The sequence below is a fragment of the Protopterus annectens genome, chromosome 4.part0 (genome assembly GCF_019279795.1).
Source record: "Protopterus annectens isolate FY-2018-M chromosome 4.part0, PAN1.0, whole genome shotgun sequence".
Lineage (NCBI taxonomy): Eukaryota > Metazoa > Chordata > Ceratodontiformes > Protopteridae > Protopterus > Protopterus annectens.
This window is the reverse complement of record NC_056733.1, coordinates 1028058608-1028075222: the sequence shown is the minus strand read 5'-3', so window position 1 is coordinate 1028075222 and position 16615 is coordinate 1028058608.

The following is a 16615-nucleotide window of genomic DNA, read 5'->3' as shown; positions in this document are numbered from 1 at the left end:
GCACACAGCCGGGGACACTGTCCAGTCCCATTGATGCTGTGTTTTTTGCTTTAGAGAGAGCAGCTCTCACCTGGGCATCTGAGATGTTTGGGAGGCTAGACTCTGGTGGGATAGATATTTCTCCTTTTGGGGGGGAGGGAGGGGAGAAATTTACACTGAACCTGTCTGCCAGTATGTTGGCAATGTCTGTGGGTTCATTGATTTTTTTATCATTTTGGACTAATTCTGAGCATATCTGGGAGTTTCCACCCAGGTTTCTAACATAGCTAAATTTTTCTCTCAAAGTTGGCCTTGGATGATTTTATGAGTGATCGCAGTTTTTTGCTAGTATTGATCAGAGATGCCTTCCCATTTAGGGATTTTGCTCTGTCATGTAATAGCTTTCTCCTCTTGTTGTAGAGTTTGTTTATGGCTGGAGTCCACCAGACCGGGCGCCTGCCTTTGGTGGAAAGGGTCTTGATTTTATTAGGGATTGCTTGATCCATACATTCCTGGAGGTGCTCGTAGAAGGCATTTGTAAGGGTTTCAGCAGCGTGGGTTGTGGTTTCCACTGGCTCGGGGGCCTTGAAGGATACCACTCCAGTCTTAAGAAGTGTGAAGTTTGCTTTTGAGAAGTTCTTCACTGTGGTCTTTTTGCTGGGGTGGGGCGGGATGTGGATCTCCAGTGAGATTAATTTATGGTCTGATCTCACCAATGAGGGATATACTTCGGTGTGGAGCATTTTGTCCCCATGTTTGTGATGATCAGGTCTAGTATATTTTCTCCTCTTGTGGGAATGGTGACTAGTTGTTCCATAGCATTTGAGTTTATGAACTCAAGGAACCTTTGGGCTAGGGTGTTGGGGCTTGAGTAATGTTCCCAGTCTATGTTTGGGTAGTTGAAGTCACCCAATATGATGGTGTTTGGAGAGACATTCATACTCTCCAGTGTCTTCAGGAAGGCTGTGTGGGTTTCCTGAGTTTGAGAAGGTGGTCTGTAGCATGTTACAAACTGTAGGGCAGTTTTACCTATGGTTAATTGCACCTGGATGGTCTCCGATGCTTCGTGCATTACCACTAACCTGGAGGTGTGGGTATCCTTTATGAATATGGATACTCCCCCTCCTTTTGTGGTTCGGTCCGGATTTTTGTGATGAGGTATAACCTGATAGTGCTGGGGTGCTCTCAGGAGCCTTGAACCAGGTTTCAGTCACAGCACAGACATCGATGTTCTCCATACTGAAGAGGGCTTCGAGGGCGTGCATCTTGAGGTTTAGACTTCTGGCATTGAGCAGTATTACCCTTAGTTTTTCTCCATTTTTGTTTTCTAGGGCGGTAGGTTTATCATTTGAGCCTTGCCTAAAAAAGGCACTATGGGGGTGGCAAGAGCCTTTGCCAATATCCGGAAGCCCAGGGGTGACAGGTGAAAGCCGTCCCTTGTGAAGCAGCATGGCTTGTCAAGCATGTCATCCCAGGCAGACAGACATTTGATCCCCTTAGAATGACACCAGTAATTAAGCCAATTATTAAAGCTGATCATTTTGTCTCTGTATTGTGGCATCATTCTTGGTGAGGGTAGGATACTGCTCAGGGTCAGGGTCATACCGGCCTGGGCTACATAATCTGAGAGCTCCTCTATGTCTCTTTTCATGTAGTCCAGGGAGGTACGTCTCAGATCGTTCACACCGGCATGGACAATGACTGAGTCATACTTGTACTTGCTGTGGAGTGACCTGAGTGCTTGTGTTATGTGGCGGATTCTAGCGCCTGACAGGCAGCTTACTGTGATCTTTTCCTTGTTCAGTCTGGTGAGTGGGACGTCAATGTGTCTGACTATGGAGTCACCTATAACAAGTGTGTCTGGCATTGTGTTTGGCCTTAAGGGCTGTGACTGTTTAGCACACTGACTTTGAGAACTATGTGTTGCATGTCTTATGTCTTGAGGTGGCAGTTGCTTGAGTGTCTGCTTTGGAGGCCTCTGTAGTTTTGGTAGATTTTTGATCAGTGCCTCCGAGTATGTCTTTGTGTGTTTGTGTGTTTGTTTTGCAGTTGTGATAGTTCTATGTGAAACTGGGTTTGTGGTGTGCGTGGTTTCCTTCTCCTCCTGTCTGGTCTTGCCAGTCCTGAGTTGAGAGAGCTCAGCCTCCAGTTTGGCTATATAGTTGCATCTCTCACATGTATTTGTGTTTTGTGGGAGAAGGAGTGGGTTGTCTGTGTACATGAGGCAATTGTAACATTGCCTCAAGATGCCCAGATTCACCAGCTGAACAGGAGAGGATGCTAGCAACTGACCCTTCGACATGCTAGAAAAAGTGAGGAAGTTTGCTGTGTAACTGAGTCAGAAGGGACCTATAGGGAAATGGGTACTCAAGGGGATTCTAGGCTAATGTAGTACTTTGTTTAGTATACAAGTACTTTACCTATATAAAAATGCTTTAGGAGCAATTGCTGAGCTATTGAGATAGAGAATAGACTGTTTAGATTGCAAGTAGAGAAGTTCTAAGGGAAAAATTGAAGAGCAGACTTTACGGAGCCAGAAATAGTTTAACCGGCGCTGCCCGATGGTGCTCTATGGGCAACTCCGTGCTAAATCACGCAAAAGCGCACTAAAGCGGGCTTTATAGCAGGGGGTTGAAAAGAGCTAGGAATTGACCCAAAATGGCCAATAGACTACAAGTTTCTGGCTGGAACCACTGCTCTAGGGACAAATAGGCTGCTCAGTGCTCCCCACTCCCACTGGTGAACAAAGAAGCTTCCCTTTATCCAAATAAGGATATGGAATAGCACAGGAACCAAGCCAAAGCCCAGAGATCAGCAAACTCTGAAGACTGGACTATTCTAGTTCAGTAAGGTGGGAAAACAAGATTATTTATTTATTTATTTATTTTTGCAGAAAACAGGAAAAACAGACAGTAAATGCTATAAATGCTTTTAAACGGCTAGCGCACTTGAGTGTGTTAGCCTACAGGTAAAATTAAGCAACAAATAACTTTTTTAAAAGTGCAAAACTGTTAATCAACACAAAAACAGTTTAAATAGAATGCAGAGCTGTATAAACAGGCGAAAATGCAGTCGCTAAGCAGTAAATAATCAAAAAGCCAGAAAAAAAATACTTAAATCAGGAAAAAGTCACTCTTTTGCTCTCTGCTGCTTGTAGAACTCTGCAGGACACCACGAGGAGCTATGCTGAGTTGAATACAAGTGAAAAAGCGCGCTAAAGCGGGCTTTACTACAGGGGGCTGAAAAGAGCTAGGAATTGACCCAAAATGGCCAATAGACTACAAGTTTCTGGCTGGAACCACTCCTCCCGCTTAGTGCTCCCCACTCCCACTGGTGAACAAGGACGCTTCCTTTTATCCAAATAAGGATATGGGATAGCACAGGAACCAAGACAAAGCCCAGAGGTCAGCAAACTCTGAAGACTGGACTATTCTAGTTCAGTAAGGCGGGAAAACGAGATTTTTTTTTTTTGGCCATTCATTTCTTTCTTCCCGTGCACCAGGCTTACTATTTGGATTAGAGTAGGTGCCTTTTGCTTACTAGTATTCTGTGTGTTTTAAAAGAATTTAGCGGTTTTCCGCTTACAATTTAGAATTTATTAGATTGCTGTTAGCATCGTTTTGCTAATATTGTTAGCAGAACTTTGTTCTGTTTGTGTTTAACAGTTGACCTTGTGCTATTCTCGTTCTCTACTGTTCTGTTGAATGTGATATTCTTACCTTATAACTGTTGGGTCTGTTTAAGTTAGAAGACTCTATTCCTTCTTGCCCAGGCTAGGCCCATTTAAGTTAGAGGACCTGGTCCTCATGGTATTTTCCCTTCTGCAGGGCTAGGCCCATTTAAGTTAGAGGACCTAGTCCTCCTCCTCCTTTTTCTTCTCTGTGTGCGTGAGTTATACTGATTTTCAGAATGTCTAAAGAGAGTAAGGAGCATAAGCCATCCGGCTTCAAAAAATGTGTTAAGTGCTCCCAAAAGATGTCCTTAATGGATGGTCATGGTAATTGTGTTTACTGTTTAGGGGCCATCCATTTGCAGGAGACCTGTTTACTTTGTCATGCAGTTAGTCCTAGGGTGTTGCAGGAAAGGAAGAACAAGTTAATTCTAAAAGGTCTTCTTAAACCTTCCTTCGAGGAAGATTTGTCTAGTCCCTCATCATCCTCCAAATTACCAAAGGAAAGTCTAAATCTGCCAAGCGTCCCTCCCTGGCACTGATTGGTGTCTCAGAGCCACCTCTTAAAGTTGCGAAAACTGTCTCATCGGCTCCACAGACATTGGAGCCGACTGAGAGTGGCATTGTTGTTGCAGGGTCGTTTCAAAGTTTTTTGGTAGCCGACCGCTGAGACTCTTGAGACTACTTCTCAGAGCTGGTCTATGGACCCTCTACTGGTCTCCTTGTTAGTGAAGTCTCCTGTACCTTCGAGATCTCAATCTCCTACTATGTCATCCAGGTCTTCCAGGAGTTTATCAGAAGATGATGTGGAGAGGGTAGTGCTGAGACTTTTGAAGTCTTCTGCTTTGCCTAAATTGTTGTTGGCTCTGACCCAATCAGCTCTGGAGCCACTCGAGCCCGTTCGACCCTCTGTGTTCATTCCTCCTCTGAGCCATGCTGGTCTTTTGGAGCCAGAGTGGTTGGTAGCACCAGTAAAACCTTTGGCTCCAGCTCCCATTGTGGCTGTTTTGGAGCCAAGTTCTGCTCCAACATTTTTGGTGCCATCTGTAGTGTCCAGGGGTCGAAGCTCTCCGGTCAGCCCCGACAGGGATGCTTGGAACCGAACTTCTTTGGTTCAGAGTCTTCCTCTCAGCGTGTTGGCTAGGGTGAATTTGGATCCTGTGTCTATCTCGGAGCCAATGGCTCTGGCACCGATGGCATCCTTGGTCTCCTCGGAGCCGGAGAGGTCGGCTTTCACGATGATGAGTGTGCTGTCCCAACCGTCAGCTCCTACCAGAGGTACCGACACTCTTCCCCATAGCACCTACTTCTGTCTCAGCTCCTACTCCCTCCAGCAGCAGCAGAGACCCCCAGCCTCAGAGCCACTGGCCGATGGCCCCCACTCTTCCAAGACCTCCCTGGAATGTCCTTTCGAGGAGCCCCCACAAAAGATGACTTTGTAAGAGGAAGCATGTCGCCTCCCAGGATGAGTCTTTGGCATCTGACACTGACCTTGAGGAGTCGGAAGCATCCCCCAAGTCATCCTCTGACTATGTCTCCTTCATAGACATCCTGGAGATCCTTAAACAGAGGTGCAGCTGGCCCACTGTCACCCCTTCTGATGAGGAGTCGGTGTACCTGAAGGCTTTCGGGTCTCAACTTTCTGCCTCTTGGGTGTCTCCACCTTTCGACAAACTGATGAATTTAGTTAGTCAAAAGGTGTGGGATACTCCTGATGCTGTGGAGCCAGTTCCCAGGAGACTGAACAGGTTCCTTTCATCCCCTCCAGGAAAAGACTTTTTATCTAAAGGTGTGCCTGTAGATGCCGTGGCGGTGGCGGCCACTAAGAAGAAGTTAGCTGAGACTACTTCTGTTCATCAGCCGAATAAGGAGTCTTGAATGATGGACAGATTATGGGAAGCATATCTTTTCTACAGCACATTTAACCTTAGAGCGCTGAATTACCTTACTCACTTTACGAGGCTCCAGAGAGATCTCCTTAAAGAGTTAGGAGATTCTGTACAAGGTACATGTACTGAGGGATTCCCTGAAAGGTTTCTGTCCAGTTGTCCACCTTACCCTCTGTCATTAACTCCTCCATGTGGCTTATTTCGTATGCAGCCGATTCAGGAATTTCCCCGAGGCGTCATTCCTGGATGCATTTGTGTAACTTTGCATTACCATTTGTCTACCTTTACCAACACCCCATTTGACGGTTCCTCATTGTTTAGATCCAAGGTAAAGGACACTCTCACCCGGTGCGAGCAAGAAGGAAAAAACACACTTTGCAGTGGGAGTACATTTTACTGTTCCCTCTCCCAGAGGTTTTTCCAGGAGGCACAGGGTGACTCCTCCTTCAGAGGAGGAGGAGGAAATAGTAGACATCGCCCTAAAGGTAGGGGCAGTCCGCAAAACCAGGAAGGTTGTGATTCCTTTCAGGGCTGGCCTTACCAGCGCTCCTGATGTGGGGCCCGACTGTGCTTCTCTGGGGCCGCATTTCTTTGTATCCAGAAGCCAGGTTACACACAAGTATTCTTCAGTGGCTCTTGTCGTCCCAATGGTCCTTCCAGCACCTTCCATTATCCCATCACATTCTACTGACAGAATCTTGCAAGAAGGACCTCCAATCAACTGACCACGGGCGCTTCAATTGTTACTCGCCAACCAGTTGCCACTGTGACCATGGATGCCTCACAGATAGGCTGGGGGGGGGCATTATCTAGGCAGGACTGTCCAAGGCACATGGCAAGATGAGGCCCATCTGCATATCACTGTTCTAGAGATGAGGGTGGTGCTTCTGGCATTGCAAGCACTTCACAACCGTTTTCCTCTGGGGACTATTGCAATACAGTCAGACAACATGTCAGTAGTATGGTATATCAACAAACAGTGTGGAACCAGATCTTACCCACTCTGTCAAGAGGCCATGCGAGTTTGGGAATGGGCAATATCTTCCCAGCACTTTCTGGTGACGATGCACATTCCAGGGACGACCAACGTGATAACCGGCAAGCTCAGCCGGGTGATCCTGATGCCTCACGAGTGGTCTCTGAAACAGCAGAACAGATTTTCCACAGGTGGGGGCAGCCTTGCTGCGATCTCTTTGCCAGCTCAATCAATGCCAAAGGCAGCAGCTACTTATCCCTCATCCCCGCTCTGGTGGAGTCACCCAGAGACGCACTTGTTCACGATTGGCCCCTGGGTCTCCTGTATGCTTTTCCTCTCATTCCCAAGGTGATTCAGAAAGCAAAATGGCCAGGAAGCAAATTGATCCTCATTGCTGCTTACTGGCCTCATCAGATTTGGTTCCCCTTCCTCGGGCCTCATCTCCTGGACGATCCTTGGGTTCTGGACCCAGTTCCAGATCTGTTGACTCACATGTCAGGTTCGCTTCACCCCTTGTTACACACCCTCAATTTGGCAGTGTGGCTGCTCCAGTTCCATCCCTAGTCAGGCTCCATGACTTCTCGCCTTCCGTAACTCATATCCTTACATCTTCTCATAAACCTTCCACTAGGAAGCTTTATTCCATTAAATGGAAAAGATTCTTTCTTTGGGTGGAGAAAATGGACGTTGACCCCTTCACTGCCTCCATTCCAGTGGTTTTGGAATTTCTTTCTGAACTATTTCACCAGGGATCTGCGGCTGCCACTGTCAGAGTCCAATTGGCAGCAATTTCAAATTTCCATTTTGTTTTCCAGATTCTAACTTGATGTCTCATAAATTGTGCAAATCCTTCCTCAAAGGTGCCACTTTGCTAAGACCTCCAGTTCAAGACCCTGTGGCCTCATGGGAGTTAAACTTTGTGTTATCGAAATTAACATCTCTGCCCTTTGAGCCTTCTCATTCATGCTCTTTGAAGTTCTTGTCTTGGAAGATGTTTTTGGTGGCTATCACATCTGCCAGACGTGTGTCAGAATTGCAAGCCTTGTCTGTTAAACTGCCTTATCTGATTTTTCATAAAGACAAGGGTGTCCTTTCATACTAATCCTTCCTTTGTCCCCAAGGTCTGTTCCTATACCACCTTGAATCAGTCCATAGAACTTCTGGTTTTCTTTCTGAATTACTCCAGTGCAGCTGAGTACAGGTTTCACCAACTGGATGTCCATAGACAATTACGTTTTTATTTGCACCAGACTAAAGACATTAGAAAATCGGATCAATTATTCATTTCCTTCTCTGAATCCAGGTTGGGCTTGCCAGTTTCCAAAGCGACTCTCTCTAACTAGATTTCTAGCTGTATAGCTTATGTTTACAGTTCTGAGGATAAACCTTTACCCTTTAAAATCAAGGCTCATTCTACCAGATCTCAATTTACCTCTGCAGCCTTTCAGGCCAGGGTTCCACTTGACAGTATTTCTGCAGCTGCTATGTGGGCTACCCCTCACACTTTTATTACTCATTACAAATTGGATTTAACCTCCAGGGGTAGAGCATCTTTTGGTTCCATGGTACTCAGGGGTATTTTTCCTTGAGCCACCCAAGGATAAGGTGCTAGGGATGCTGTCCCCCTATGTAAAGAATGTTGAGATAGGACTACTTAACATAACATAAAGAAGTTATGTACTTACCATAACGTTCCATGTTAGTACTCCATCTCACCCTTCATTCTTTCAAACCCGCCCTCCTGCCCCCATTCTGGAAGTACCTGGAGACAGAAAAATACTAATTTTATTATTTATGGAGACCTTTTCGTATTGGCTTTTTCTGTAGGCTGTTATTCTAGTCAGCAGCAAACAAGATCTGGGGATTGTACTGGTGCACCATGGGATACCTACCTAGCCACAAGCCAACCGCCGAGTTGGCTCCAATCCCATATGTAAAGAATGAAAAGTGAGATGGACTACTAACATGTTATGGTAAGTAGATACCTTCTTTTTTTTTAATCCAGTGTACATATGTTTTTTCTTGAATTTTTATTCACCCCAGCATTATAGTTGTGGCACTGATTTTATATTTAGTCTGAGATTTTTGTGCTTTACAGGAAATAACCTTGTCATATTGTAATCTCAGAATACTTTGTAGTTCCCATAGACTGTGGTTATATTTAAGACTTCTGCAGGCACCCTCCATTTTATTTAACATTTGTTTACTGCAAACTCCAACTGGGACAGAACCCATTTTCACTGGAGGCCTGGAGAGAAATGCTCCAGATGCATGTCTGGAACCTGAGAAGAAACCAGAGCAGCCATAAAAAAACCACAAGAACACAGAGATGACATGCAGACTCTGCACAGAAGGCAACCCAGCCAGGGATCAAACCAGAGTGCCTGTTGCTGTGAGGTGACAACACTAACCACTGTACCATTGTGCCGCACAGTTTTCATTGCCTTTGTTGAATAAAGCAGTGGTGTGCATACTTTGGAAGTTTTTCCAAAAGTTCAGAAGCAAAAGGAGAAAACAAACATGGGGTGGGTGACAAGTGAAGAGGGTTTGTGTAAGATGCAATTATTCTACTCAGGCTTGTGATGGGGAAACCTGAGTTGTTGAGGTGTATATGAGAAAGTGTTTTTAAACACAAAATCTGCACTTGAAGTGGAAGTGAGGTTCCCAGATGAAACATGGATGGTGCCTTTGAATCGCTTTTAAGGATATGTTGAAGGTTGCTAGTCTTCCAGTTCTGCTTTTAGCATCAGAAGTGTGCTATACATTGTAAATTGGTTTTGGTTGGATATTTTCCAAATTTCCACAAAGCTGCAAGTAAATTTTTTTTTGTTCTGTAATCTGTCTTGTTGGGTAAGGATTTAAAGGTTCAAAAAGAAACGTGAATCAATAGCCAGACAACTACAATAATTCACACAAAATTTGTCTGTTTCAAATTCTTTCTAATATCACTCATGTTTCAGGATGCGTTCCTTCAACATTCTGTTGGTTTTTACAACATAGAATGAGGGACAGTGGGCACATTTAGCAACAAATACTAAATTCTTAGTAGTGCAAGTTGTCTGAACCTCTGTTCATTGTTAGGTTGATTGAAATTTAAAAGATCTGAGACGTGAATGTGTCATGTTATAGTTGGAGCTGAAGAAGGATTTATTATCCAAAAGTGCTTATCCGGGTTTTGTTTTTATTGCTATGACTATTATATTTTTATGTGAATTTCCATTGTGGTCTGACTGTTGATTCACATTTTGATTTGGATTTTTATTTCTGTGGCTGTTCCTTTACTACCCCTCGTTTTGTTTAAAAATGTAATATTAGATGATGATTACACATCTAGTACTGTAACATTTCATCTGCCCCAAGTGGTTTGACCAACAGTCTTAATATTACACAGAGTACAGAAAGTTTATTTGTATTAGGAGCCAAGACAGCCATACACATGGTGAATTGTCTGTACAGCTCTGTGGATGCTGTTTGTAAGAGCTGTTATGTCAAGCTGCTGGTTCTGTGGTGTGTGTGTATTGAACCCTGCCTGGAGCTCAGGAGTTCCAAGTGGGGAAACATACAACTCAACCAGACTTCCTCCTAGTAAGGAAAGGGCACTGGGGTAGAATCAGTGATTGCAAAATCATCTGATTTAAAACAGGCTGCCAATAGCATATACCACTGATTGCCACAGTTGGCTGCAAGTAGTCTTCAGACAAGGCTCTAAGGTCAACAGAGACTAAGCTGATGACCTGGAAGCTGACTGGAGAGAGAAAACAGTTCAAGGAATTAGTCCGAGCTCTAGCACCTCAAGAAGATAAGGAGATGGGTGGAGTTGAAGAAAAATGGCAACACCTCAAAACAGCATGTATAAGGGCTACATAACAGATATGTGGCTGAGCCAGATATGAGAATAAAGTACATAAGGAAAGCAGGTGGTGAAATACAGAAGTCCAGGAAGTCATCAAAAGAAAGAAAAACAGAGAAAAAAGACTGACCAGGCTAGGAAGGAATACTGGTTGGCTAGCAAAGAGGCCAATAAGAGTTGCAATAGCAAAGCTCAAGGCATCAGAGGTCCTCTACCACCTTCTGGATGGCACAAAGAAGCTCTTATCAGGTTAAAATGTAAAGATAAAGAAGGTGGAAACTCTTCCTAAGGCATTCCAGCAACAACCTGCTCACCAGTCACCAGGACATCAAATGCAAATTGAAAGAGTGTTTCCAGCAGCTTCTGAATGAAGAAAAACTCCACAGAAGCTGTACTAGCCCAAATACAACCTACAGTGAGAAAAGAGGGCTAGCCTAGAAGAAGTAAGGGCAACACTAAGGAAAATGAGTCGGGGAAAGCAACAGTCTCAGATCAGGTCACAACAGGTATGTTCAAGATATTCTGTGAGATGGGGAAAAATGGCTCCTGAGGGTACTTTTAGAAGTATGGAGAGAGAGAAAAACAGATCACAGATGATAGGGGAATAAGCATATATTATTGCCAGTGTTTAAGAACAAGGGGACATTCACAATTGTAGATATTAGGGGGGTATCAACTGGCTATCACACTTCATGGAAGTTCTGGAGCAGGTGCTTGGTGAATGAATACACAAAGTAGTTGAAAGTGAGGTGGGAAATGAGCAGTTTGGATTCAGATCAAGATGCAGTACAACTAACAAAATGTTTGCAGCGAGACACTTGAGAAGAAACTAGAGATGAGGAAAGAGTCCAATTGGGCATGCCTAAACTTATAGAAGGCATATGACAAGGTCACAAGAAAGCTGATTTTGGCAGATCTGTGGTGGTTCAGGACCCAACATTGGTAGGATTAGCAGAAGCTGTGTACAAGGACCCAGTGACTGAAGTGTTTGGTCTTGCAGAGGTGTTCCTAGTGAAAATGTGTGTACATCAGGGTTCACATCTGAGCTCACTGCTGTTCATACTGGTGATGGACTACATCAGCAAACAGGTTAGAGGGGACAAGTCAACAAAGTTGCTGTTTGCAGATGATGTGGCATTACAGGCAGGTGCTGAGCAACAACTTCAGCAAAGGGTAGGGGAATGGAATACAAAACTGAAGGCACATGGGATAAAACTAAGTACAGATAAGACAGCTGTAATGCCAGCAAATGGGAGAAATCAGAAGCTCAGTGAGGAGCTTTCACAGCCCCTGATGCCCACTTCAATGGATTCGCAGGCCGCTACCAAGACCCATTCAGAGTCCAGCATGCCGCAAGACTCTTCTTTGACTACGGAACCTGCGAATGTCTCTACCTTGGATAGGTCCAGAGCCACTGTGCAGGCACAGACTTCCGAGGAAGTTCTTCGCACTATGAATATTCGACTCAAACCGACTTCTTTCGCGTCTTCAGTTCTGTCTAAAACTACCGAGTTTCTAAGGTCAAGTGTACAAGCTACGCCAAAAAAAAAAAAAAACCCAAACTCAAGCGCCTGCTTCCTTGCCACAACATCAGATGCTTAAAATGGCAGAAGACCTGATTATGCTGATTAGTGGAAGCCAGCCTTCCCCTGCTAAGAGAAAGAGGTCTGTCCCCAGCAGCTTTAACAGACTGAGTCCGATGACTCTGAGGTTTCTGAATATGAAGACATGCCTTTGTCTGCTTATGAAGATTCAGAAGTAGAGGAATCCATTCCCTCTGCTTCCCCTCCAGAGGAGTTTTCTTTTGGTGAAACCCTACATACTTTGAGTCACTTTTTGGACTGAGGATAGTCTTTGCATTCCCAGTGGAAATGTTCTCAGAGAATTTTTAGATTTTCCACAACATAGACCTTTAGCAGTCCCTCCAGTTCTGGATGATGTCTTTATGGAATCCAGTCTAACTCCTGATACTTTACTCCCTGCTCCAAGGAAACCAGACATGTACTACAGAGTCCCTGACTCTCAAATTTATTTTCAAAAATCCTACTGCTGATCCAGAGATCATTTCCCAGGGGCCTAAATTTATAAAAGCAACTACAGCTAAGAATCCCACCCCTTCAGACAGGGATTCCCGAGCTTTAAACAGATGGGGTAAAAAAAAAAAAAAGTACACACCTCTGCAACTCTTGCCATTAGGGCACTGAATTGCCACTTTCACATGCTGAAATACAAGCAACGTATTATGGAACTTAATAAGCAAAAATTATCTACCTTTATAGATTGTGCAGAAAATAATTACAAGAGCTTATGCATTCTGCAAGCCAAGTCAGCAAGCATTTTTTGTAATGTGGCTTTGATGCCCTAGAAGCATCTTGCAGGACAGCAGTCACTGGCTCTGTACTGAGAAGGCATGCTTGCCTTAAGGAGCAGACCTTGTCAGACCATACCAAATCAAAATTACTAGACACCCCTTTGAACAAGGACAATCTGTTTGGCACCAAAGCAGAAGAGGTTCTAAAAAGATGGAAGAAAAAGCTAACTCTATGCAGTCAAACATTTTTTTTTTGCAAGTGCAGCCTCCTAGATTCAGTAGGCATTGCCCCTCGAAATATTGGTCCTTTCCAGCCCTCTCAAGGCCATCTCTAACTAGACCCAGGGGAAACAGAACCCCCCCCCATATTACAGTCAGAGGGTATGCAGAGATCTAAGCAATGGAGTGCCTCCAGTTCTAAAACAGGGAGTGCTAAGCCATCCCCTTATGGAAAGAATTCACAATGACTTCTCTACTCCACTCCTCATCACTGCCCATGCCCCTAGGAAGAAAACTTGCCCATCATGTAAAAACTTGACCTCCATCACCAAAGATTGATAGGTCCTCAACATTGTATCCCAGGGGTACAAATTTTACTTCCACTCACTGCCAACTCCAAAAGGGTTCCCAGACCTTCCTCCAAACCAGTGGGCAGAGGCACAAAACCAAGTTCAATCATTGCTCCATAAGGGCAATTCAACCTGTTCCTGCAGAACAAGTAGGTCAATGGTTTTATTCCAGATGTTTCCTGGTACCCAGAAAAGGGGCACGTGGGGCCCAATCCTAGATTTTCCCATTCTAAACACCTTCCTGGTGGTACCAAAATTCAAAATGCGCACCCTTCAGTAGCTTTTTCCTTTGCTGTCCAAAGATGCGTGGTTAGCCACCCTAGACCTAAAAGAAGCCCATCTGCACATCCTGTCAGGGATTCTTGCAGAAAATGCCTATGTTTCAGGGCAGGAGCTATGCATTATCAGTTCTCTGCATTTCCCTTTGGCTTATCCACTGCTCCCAGAGTATTCACAAAATGCCTGGCTCCAGCCATTGCCTATTGCAGACAAAGATTCAAATTTACCTGTACTTGGACGATTGCCTGATTCAGGCAGACAGTTGGGAAAAGCTATTGCAGCACCTGACATTTGTAAAGAATCTTCTAACCTCCCTGGGGTACACTATCAATGAAAAGAAATCAAAACTAGTCCCCAGTCAAAAGATTGTATTCCTGGGAGCAAGCTTGGACACAGCATCCCAGAAGGTATTCCTTACTCCAGAAAACAAGCCTATCTGACAGGTTACTTCTCTCAAATGGCCACCAGAACCCAGCTATCTGCACGGAAAATCCTGCAGGCCCTAGGGTTCATGGCCTCCTGCATTCTACTAATTCCATATGCCAGACTGCATATGAGGAAACTTCAATGGTACTTAGAGTCTTTGGTGCCAACATTCTCAGGACCTGGAAACTGTCATACCTATCCTACTTTGTCTAAGGACCAAGTTTCTTTGGTAGGCAGCAGCATGCAACCACAACAAGGGGCTTCCCTTTATTCAACCCCATGCCACCCAGACCTTAACCACAGATGCATCAGACTATGCCTGGGGGGCACACCTGGATGACAAGTGCATTCAGGATCACTGGAGTCAAAGTTATATTCATCTGCACATCAACCAGAAAGAGATGATAGCTGTTCAGCACACTCAACAGCTTTCAGATCCCTACTCTCACCAGGACCCCTGCTAATAAACTCAACACCACAGTTATGTGGTACATCAACAAGCATGGGGGATCCCAGTCTGCAGGCTAGCCATGGCCCTGGATATGCATATTTATCTGCAAGTTCAGTTCCTGCCAGGCAAACAAAACTCTCTGGCAGGCGACTTAAGCAAAAATCTCCTAGACCCACATGACTAGCAATTAGAACCCAGCACCTTCAGCCTTCTAATACAGAAATGGGGGAACCCAGAAGTGGACCTCTTTGCTTCCCCCTGCAATCAACAGCTCAGCAAATACTGCACCAGGACACCTCACAGCAGGGCCCGGAAAGTGGATGCCCTTTCCTTCCAGTAGGAAAACCTCTCAATCTATGCATTTCCCTCTCTGCCTCCTCCCAAGAATATTACTCAAGATAAGACAGGATAGACCAAAGGCAATCCTGATTGCCCCGGACTGGCCATGCCAGCACTGGTAGCCACTACTGTGCAGCCTGTCACCAGTGCCACCCTGGCACCTACCCCAGATCCCAACCCTCCTCACTCAGCAGGAGGGACAGATCTTGTATCTGCAACTGCAAACCCTGAATCTTGCAGCCTGGCTTATTCCTTGAAATCTCCCCCCAGTGACCAGCCTAAGTAAGCAGGTGCTGGATGTCATTCTTGAAGCCAGTAGACCCAGTACAAGGAAACCCTATGCTGATAAGTGGAAAAGATATTGTTGCTGGTTTCAATCTAAAGGAGAGGACACAGCACTGCCCTCCTTACCTCTAATCCTGGATTACCTTGCAGATCTACTCCACAGAGGCCTATCCTTCTCCTCCATTAAGATCCATGCCTCTGCCATCTTGGCTCATTACAGCACTGAGCCACCTCTCTTCTTTCAACCTCTCATCAAACAGTTCCTGAGAGGGGCAAACAACTTAAGGCCACCAGGGAAAGCACCCACCCCTGCTTGGGACCTTAACTTTGTACTGGAAAAGCTCATGCTATCCCCTTTTGAGCCTGCAGCATCAACAGAGTTAAAATGCCTCTCTTGGAAAACGGCATTGCTTCTGGCCATCACTTCAGCTAGAAGAGTGTCGGAGCTACAGGCACTTATGGCTGTGGAACCCTTCATTATTTTTCATGCTGACAGGGATTCCCTCAGGACTAACCCTTCCTTTATGCCTAAAGTGTCCAGTGTGGCTCTCAATCAATCTATCCATTTGCCATCCTTCTTCCCTAATCCACAAAATAAAGGGGAAAGGATTCTGCACTCCTTGGACGTGCACAGACAGCTCAGATTCTACCTTGGTAGGACTAAGCCCTTCAGGAAATCTGACCAGATACTAGTCAGTTTTGCACCAGGGGCAAATGCCATTTCAAAACAAACAATTTCCAAATGAATAGCACACTGTATCCATTTCTGCTACAAGCACCATGGGAAACCAACCCCCTCAGGGGGTCAGAACGCATTCCACTAAGGCAACTTCCACCTCTACAGCATTCCTCAGAGGAGTCCCTATCAGGGATATTCTGGAAGCTGCTACTTGGAGTTCTGTACACACCTTCAAGCATTACCACATGCCTATCTTTTCCAAATCCAGGGCAGGTTTTGCAACAGCAGTCCAGCAGGGCATACTAGCCAGCCCCAACTCTTCTTGACTGCCTCCATCCTTTCTTCAGCTTTGGAGATCAACCCAAGTGTGATCACTGAAACACAAAGAACATAGTACAGTTGTGTACACTTAACCATAAATGTAGATGTTCGAGTGTATTCACTGTTGCAGTCCTTAATTTTTTACTGGTGGTGTTTTTCCCACCATAACTTAACTCCCTATTTGGAGGGCTTCTGACATTTGGGGAAAGAAAAACTGATGTAATGGCACCAGCTGTCTGTTTGTATAACCCTGACGACCTGATGTCAGTCCTGTAGCGACAGCAACCAATGCAGAAATACTAAGTCTCTGGTATTCGGGCCGACTGAGGGCTACCTACAGGCAGATAACCCAAGTGTCATGACAACTGTATTTTGTACTGACTTCTTAGAGCTAAATATTGCTCCTCTTCTCATTTCTGGCTACCACCTTTTCTGTATCATTGGTGTATCCCTGTGTAAAGGTAGTGTCTTTTGGCATCATGCTTTGATGTTCATTGTGTTTCACTTTTGAAGTCCTAACCGATGGGTTATCCGGCTCCCGGTAGCTCTTGATCGGCCAGAATACCAAAGGTAAGTAAATGACATCGGCTG